Source organism: Cygnus olor, chromosome 2, assembly GCF_009769625.2.
Source record: "Cygnus olor isolate bCygOlo1 chromosome 2, bCygOlo1.pri.v2, whole genome shotgun sequence".
NCBI classification, from domain to species: domain Eukaryota; kingdom Metazoa; phylum Chordata; class Aves; order Anseriformes; family Anatidae; genus Cygnus; species Cygnus olor.
The window spans coordinates 134,712,647-134,720,850 of NC_049170.1; the positions used below are offsets into that span (position 1 = coordinate 134,712,647).

Sequence of the window (8,204 nt, forward strand, 5' to 3'; positions counted from 1 at the left end):
AGAATTTTCTGCAATGACTCCGCGGCTGGATAAAAGCTATATCAATAAGTTAAGAAGTGCCAGGGAATGTCGTCAAGCATTCACTCGCTGGGGTGCACGACTAAACAGTCCCCAGGAGGGTCTCCCAGCTAACCATCCCCCTCCTAAAGGCGTCCAGGCTGAGCTGGGGGTGAGCATGGCTGGGGCATTCATCCAGCAGCCAGCACGGATGCCTCCGCCCTGTTTAACAGGAAAAGCACAGACATAGGCTGTTCCATGACACTATGTCTCAGTGCCAGCCAACAGCCCCAGACGCATGCAATTTATTAGTATGTTCACAGCTTAGCTCCCTGTTAATTACGGCCTGTCAACCTGCTTGCCAAACTGTACCGCTCGTCTTTAGATAGCGCTGGTGGAAGTAAATCATTAGCAGAAGAGAGCAAAGAGAAGAAAAGAAACTTTTGCTGTTATTCTCCCCGCTTCTTCCATCCAGCACAGACTGCAAGGATCCTATAATCAATAATCATTTGGTTTTCTGCACAAATCCCTGCTTGGGAAGATGCAGACAGGGAGATTACAGGCTGCAGACCAGAACTCTCCACCCTCCTGACCACACAGGGCACTCCCCCATTAATTAGCTGAACTCGTTAATCAGCACCAGGAAGCTCCTAATAAGACCCAGAGACTCAGTGGTGTTTGGCTGGTTGGTTTCTGTTCGTTTGTTTGTTTTAAATCTAAAGAGAGATGATTACTGCTGTGCACACAAATGGGTCAAGCTAACAGAATACAAAGCAGTTTTCTACCCCAAAGCATCCCTCTGGAAGAAAACTCAAGGTCAGGCTTGCATCAGTTTGTTTTCTTATTATGGGGCAAATCTGGGGGGCACGTGGCAGCTGATCTTTGCCTCTTGTGCTGCAAGTGAAAAGCCAGGCAGACAGCACTGCAAGGGCAGAACGAGCTGTCAAGGGAGAAGCAGCTCCGCTAAAGAGACAGGAACAAGTCCTGCTGCCACAGGAGTCCCAAAGATTCCAAATCCTCTGAAATCCCAGCCACTTTCCAAAATAAAATTAAAAAAAAATAATAATAATAAAAATTCTGTAACAGATACTGACCTTGTCAATACAAGGAATCCATTTTGAGAGTAGGAAAAGGGGGAAGGGAGAAAGACGGTCAAAGTGAGCACTGTATAAAAGGCTGCCTGTCTGCCTAAATGTAGCCTGCCTACCTACCTACCTAAAAATGTCCTTATATTTTTAGTGAACATTTTTTTTCTTTCCTTCACTCTGACCTAGACTGCAATATACTGTTCCACAAGAGGTGGAGCCATCTGTAGCTCACGTTGAATGAACACATCTTTTTATTATCTCTTATGCAGTTTTTCTCCACTAAATATTACTCTGATTATTAAAGGAATGGTATTTCAATAATGGAAGGATTAAAATATTTCACTTAATGTAACAGTTAACACAAGACTTTTCTTTGGGGGACATGGCACTGCTTTACAAGCCATTGTTCTGCAAAAAAATGCATGAGCTTACCTCTGTGCTCAACTTAGGCTTTAATTATGTTAAGTCAAAACTTTGACATTTTCCAGAAGTGCTGCTGGAAACTTCATCCCTATGTTCAAGGGGAAGGAGGGGCAAAGGGAAAGACAGCTATTCCTTTTCTATTATTCTTTTTTTTGATAATTAATATCAACTAAATATTTGTTGAATTTATATACTGTCTCTACAGATGAAGGTAAAGGGAATGTTTTAATCGATATTCCTGCATTTTATTAGATCTATAAGATTTAAATGCCTTGAACACGTGGAGAAAACTTGGAAAATGAACGTTTTTTTTTCCTTATGCAGAACGAGGGGAGGATGTCAGATACAGTGGGGGAGTTCTCTCTCACCCCCTAATTTTGCATATTCAATGTATCACTTTTTCACCCCAGCACATTTCTTAAGCCTTTAAGTAGAAGCTAGAGATTTAATGCATTTATATATGAATATATTGATAAAATAATCTTAAATGTATATGATTACATTTTACTTAAATTTTAAAATACAACTGGTTTTGCTTTTATCTTCTCTATTTCCATTTTAATGAGATGATCAAACTAGCTGGGCACCATCTATATTTTAATTATTAAATCCCCAAACTTTTAAGTGTACATCAGAAGGCACAAATCTAGACATAATTCCGAGTTCTTGAGACCTATGTGAAGTTAATATTGTAAGAATATTGACACAAGATAATAAAGCATACTAATTCTATCTTAATGCAAAATTTCAGCCTTGCCAAACAGCAGTTGATCTGATCTTGCATGCTGCATCTACTGAAAGGAATTATATCCACATGGAATAAAACTTTATGCCCAGCCATCTTGTGCTAACAAATGGTATTTGCCTTCAACAATGAGTGCTTCCCTTCACTTGCTGGGAATCAGAAACATCCTTGGAAAGACCGATGTGTTTGGGGGTAAAACCAGGATGCTACTGCACACAATTGCAAGCCTGATTTGACAGTATTTGCTTCCTGACATTCCTCCCTGCAAAGCCATGAGCGCAGCATCTCAGAACTAGTTTCACAGAAGCTGTCCCAGGGCCAGACTTCCAGGTTGTTTTTGTGAGGATGGGAATCTGAGAGGAGATTTTTGACTTGTAAGTTGTGCACGCAGGCATGGAGTCCCACAAAAACCCTTTGTGCAAAATTGCTGTACAGATTAAAATTGTACTGCTGCTAAGTTTCTTTGGTCAGATCAAGAAGAAATGTGCTTTAAAGTCCAAAATGCCTGTGTGTCTGAGATCACAAGACTGTTAGCCTACTTAATCTGCAGCCGTGTCCACGGACAACTCATTTCCTAACCTCTTTGTTCCGCGCCTCCTCTCTCTTCCTGTGCGCAGTACAAAGAGTACAAGCAAAATGTGTCAGCCCTACCTTCAAGATCATCTCAGACATATGCTGAGAGATCTCTACAGCGAAGCGAGACCATATATAGCAAGCGGCATTTTTGCTTTGCATTACTTTACAGCTCCAGCACACCAGCCCACATGATTTGGCTTGGGAAATTTAAGATGTTATTAGGGAGCAGGTCTGGTTCACAGCCCTGTGATTCAATACAAGGAAAGGATGTTTCACATCCTTTGCTTGTGATTTATATTAAATTAAGTGTGCTTCTGAGCTTGTTCTGCAGTTTGCATTTAAATGACATATATGTAGAGCAGGGTTTGGAAAAATTTCAAGAAAGGTTTATCGCTTCAATTTCTCTTTCCCAAACTAGTGGAAAGCATGCCTGAGGCAACCCAGCAAGACACAGTCCCTCTCAAAGAGCCAAGGACACTGCTATCACAGCATCTCAATTCAGCATGAGTGAAGATTCTCAAGTCCTGCCGAGTCCAGAAATCAGTGGGAATTGGGATCGGGAAACTGCTGCTTTCCAGAAGATGGTGTCACACTCCCACTCTGACCCTCCTGTGTCTCACCGACAGCTAAGACAGAGTAATGCAGATGCTAGCAGGTCAGAGGACAGTCGTAGATCACTTCTCAGATGTACTGGTAAATGTCACCCAGAAACATTCAGCGCTGCTAGGCACCAACCAAAGTACTTTGGAAACCCATGGTTACCCAGCTTTACACATCCTTTCAGCACCAAAGTACTTTCAGAAAGCTGGTCTCCGGGTATCTAACACTTATTACACACCAGGACTTTCAGTGTCTTGTGAGAAGTTCAAACTTTTTTCTTTTTTTAAGATATTTTTCTCCTCTGTTTGTAGAATTACCATTGTACTGCTACAGTTAAACATCTGCTACCTTTACACAATTTTCTAGATAAAATAGTTGCTGAAACTGCACAGGCCTACAAATGCTTCACAGCAACCTTGCACTACTTAAAATATATATTTGGGAGTGTGTAGGCATTTGTATTAATTGTTGTTATTGTAGACACATCTCTATGAAGAAAAGCATGCTGTCCTTCCTTAATGGCTGACATTATAATATTACTTTTATTTGATATTACTTTAAACTGATGCTACTTTTAAAAAGAAAAGTTCAATAAATTCAATGGAATTTTCAAAAATTTACAAATTAAATAGCATGATGTAGTTACTTCATTTAAGCAGTTAAATACAACAACTCAAAAATTCAATGTTTGGGGACATGTCTAAGGACTTACTTCACAAAATGGCAAAAATACATATTCAGCAGCACAAAATCAAAATTAGTCAGAGATGTCACTTGGAATTTCACATTTGTCTTTGTTCTCCAGCTGTAATGTAGCCAGGTCAGCGTTTGGAGATGCTTTTCTCCTCATCCAAGACCTTCCACAAATAACTGCTTTGCAACAGAAATCAGTGAAGTGCCTGCATTTCATTACGACCACAGAACGACCAAACAAAACCGAGGCACCGTGCGTTGCTCTGGCCTCAGGGCTGCACATGTAAACGCGACCTTCTGAACTGCAGTGCCAGAAATGCTGACCCAGTGTAAGGTAAAATTCTTCCACTGTGAGGGTGGGCTAAGACTAGACCAGATCACCCAGGCTTGGGGATCCTCCACCCCTGAAGATATTCAAGCCTCAGCTGGATGTGGCCTTGGACAGCCCGATCTACCTGGATGTCACCTGAGCAGACGCTGGACAGCATGACCTCCAGGGGTCCCTTCCAATCTTCAATACTCTATAGTGCTATGACCTGGGGACAAACTGCTTTTCAAAGGATCCTCAGACGACCAGCATGACCTCACTTGAGGCAGAGGTTTCCAACTTGGATAGCATGATGCTTAAATAATTAGGTGAATTAGGTTTTTAGGAGAAAATTCAGCTCTTAGGCAAGTGCAAGCACACATTCCACCTGTACAGGGCTTCCATCAAAGATACCTGAAATAATGTAAACATCATTAAGGATGGTGATATTCATTATCAGGCAGAACCAGACTTCCTTAAGGTCCACAAAGATAAGAGGAAGGAATTATTGTTCAGGTTCGTGGCATGCTACTGCAGCTATCCATTTGGCTGATCCCAAGCCATAGACCTGGCAAACCTTCTGCACTACACGCAACCCCCAAAATGGATCCCCAGACTTTTCCCCAAGAGAAATATAATATAAGCCATGTGATACAAATCTACCCAGGCATCAACTACATGGCTATCTTTCCTTTACTGTTTATCAGAGGCGATATAGTGAAGAAAAGTAGATTTGTACCAATATATCCACCACTAATAAAAGCAAATTCTTGCCTTGCTTCCAGGTTAATATTCAGTAATCTTTATGAGTCTGCATTTTCTGCAATTCCAGACTTTCTTAAGATTAGCTTGTTAATACATTCCTCTGTAACTCCCTCTCCTTTCTTTACTTGGGTTTTAACAAGTGAAAAGGATTTAAAAAAAATACATTTAATCTATTCTCTGAGGAATGACTCATTGAAAAGAGGAGAATAACCTTATCTAATTATAGCTGCCATAATTTTACCTCCTGGTAAGTATACTAATACTCTTCCACTAATTGCAACTTTTCCCCTCCTTCCTTTAAGTTTTCAATTCCAGTCTCAAGCTGCTTCTTTATGGAAATATTTTTAAAAGTCATTACCACAACACTGGTTTCCCCAGTGCAAATACCAAGGATTTGGGGGAGTTCAGAGCTCTTCCTCCAGACCGTGCCATTTTTCCACCTCAAAGCTTGTTTGAAAGACACAGCAGCATTGCTGTAACCATTTTATCTGAGGAAGCACCGTTTGCAAGGAGAGATATCTTTCATTAGACTGACTGGCGTAGCCGGAAAAAACAGAGATTCCTCAGCTGAAAGAAGCCAGCCACAGGAAAAGACCTGTTTAATGCTGGGCCAGCACGTACACGTAGCTGAGTCTTCTGTTTAACTGCAAAATAAATGGTAACCACATATCTGGTAAACCACTGCAGCGAGGCACGGGGGTGCTTCCTTCAGTCGTGGTGAAAAGAAACCCTGTGAAACTCAGAGTTCAAGTCACTGTGCTGAAACACCAAATAACTGTGCTCTTACCCAAACCAGAGTGAGATCCACATCGTGTCGGAACTGCTGCAGCCTTCCCACAAAAGGCAGCAGCTCCGCTTGTGAAGCACTGCTCTCTGTGTTGCTGGAGTTGCACGCGTGGCTGTGGTATCGTCCCCAGGGTCCTCAAACCCTAGAACTCAGTGCAGTGCTAAGTTGTGTTGAATCACTGATTTCCAATCAATTCACAGCACCAGCTGCAAGGACAGGTCCCTTTAGGCCTACCACAACACTGCACCCCAGCAGCTCCACAGCAGGAGCGCCCTGCTCTCAGGATATCCATTTACTGACAGAGCGGGGTGAGTTTTATGATTCCTGAGGGGGGTAGGGTGGAGATGGGTTGTGGGCTTTTTGGCTTTGTGTTTGTTTGTTTTTGAGAAAGCAACCTGTCTTCTCCTCAGCAGTCCCTGCCCCTCTGGCTTCCTCCACCAGCTCCACCTGAGCTCTATGCAAAGCTGAGCAATGCCAAAAGGAAGCCTTAGGAATTCGGGCAGGCGAACCAACCGCCATGTACTTCCCCCTCACAAGATACCAGAGGGGCAGCAACAAATGTTTATCCGCCTTTCTGATGAGAGCTATCCATGGAGCCAGCTAGGCTGCTGGCTTGGACTTTGCTGGCTGAGGTGGCAAAAACAGATCGTAGCATCAGAGGTATGCGGTCAGCAGCTCTCCTGGAGCGGAGACACTCATACTTAAGAGGCCACCTAGCTGCCTCTGACAAACTGTTTCCAGTAGCTGTGAAAGACATCTGAAAGTCATATGCCAAGGATCAAAGCGATCGTTGCTAACTTCCTGTCACTGCCATTTCAGCATCGTTTGCTTCCACTAGTAATGCAAAGAAAAACAAAAAAAAAAACCAAAAAAATCAACAAACCACCACCACAACAAAATCCCACCCCTCTACCACCTGGGTGTTTCATCTAGTACTGAAACAAATTGTTACCGAAGCAAATTGTTACTCCCTCACAAAAATCAGAGTCAAAGAGAAATCATTAGTCTACTCCCTCACCGCCTACTACTTCTCGCATTTAACAGAGAATACTTGCAATCAAATTTCTAAGGCAGCAAGCAAAAATTTGCTATTAGAATAGTCCATCACCACAGGCCTTCCCTGCCCTCCTCCCACCCACAACCTTTAAGGGAAAGAGCTACAGCTCACTGGGAGCAGAGAGAAACCTTCCTTCTGCAGGCAGAGCTGAGGCTTCTGCCTTACGAAGCTCCCCCTTGGGCCAGATGCCTGGACATCACTTAGTATGTACATGTTTGCACCTCAGCTCATAGTCCTCCGTTACTGAGACGAACTAAACTGCTCTAATAGGAGAAATGTAATTGAAATGTCAAAGGAAAAAGAAACAAGACTTGCCTTTCTGGCCTGAAGATACAGGCTTTACATCATCCTCTTCGCCAAGCCAAGCATCTGCTTACCTTGAGCTGCCCAAGCTTCCTTGTGCTACACCTCAAAAATTCCCTTGTATCCCCCAAACTGACACCCAATATTCATGTCCCAAGGTTAGAACAGATCAAACCCTTTTCCTGCTATTTTTCCCCCTAAAGAAAAACAAACAAAACACTGCCATAAACCTATTCTGCTATTTTTTTTCTCACAATGTTATCTAAATAATTAGAAGAAAGACCTTGCACGCTCACTGCAGCTAATCTCACCCTGATCATTTTCCAAATTAATCAAGAGTCCAGACACAACCAATTACACATTAGTCACGTGGCCAGCCAGGACTTATCTTGCATTAATGAATATAATACTTGATTAAAATGCAGTTTTAAATTTAGCAATACAGAATAACTTACAGAAGGAGGAAAGGGACAGAAGGACTGAAACTGTAGACTCAGTTATTCCTACTTATCAGAAACAAATTAACATAAATTAAAAATCAATCAGTACAGCAGAATAGCACACCACTAGTGCCAATATCCATGAAAACAGGCTGTGTCTTAGACCTATCCCATGCTGTCGGGCACATCACTAATTCTGTGGGACACGAGAGGCCAGGGACAGGTTGCTTTCTGCAGCAACTATGCATTCTCCATCAGGTGTAAAATTTGTATCAGCTTCCACTCTGCACTCCATTTCCTATTTCTCCAGTTCAAACCATCTTATTGTGTGGATGGGACTGGTACCAATTTTGAACTTGTCATAACGAGGAAGCCTGTCACAGAGCTACTTCAGCTATTTGCTTCTGTCATTAAGAATGACCT

General features: G+C 42.3%; 1 long non-coding RNA gene across 1 annotated transcript; it reads right to left on the minus strand.

Annotated features, from left to right (window-relative positions):
* Positions 1-706: 706 nt before the first annotated feature.
* Positions 707-3,350, minus strand: LOC121066057. Its single transcript, XR_005817481.1, has 3 exons — positions 3,245-3,350; positions 2,400-2,402; positions 707-807 (listed from the first exon to the last, which is right to left on the minus strand). It is a non-coding gene; the product is annotated as an uncharacterized LOC121066057 (long non-coding RNA).
* Between the last annotated feature and the right edge of the window lie 4,854 nt (positions 3,351-8,204).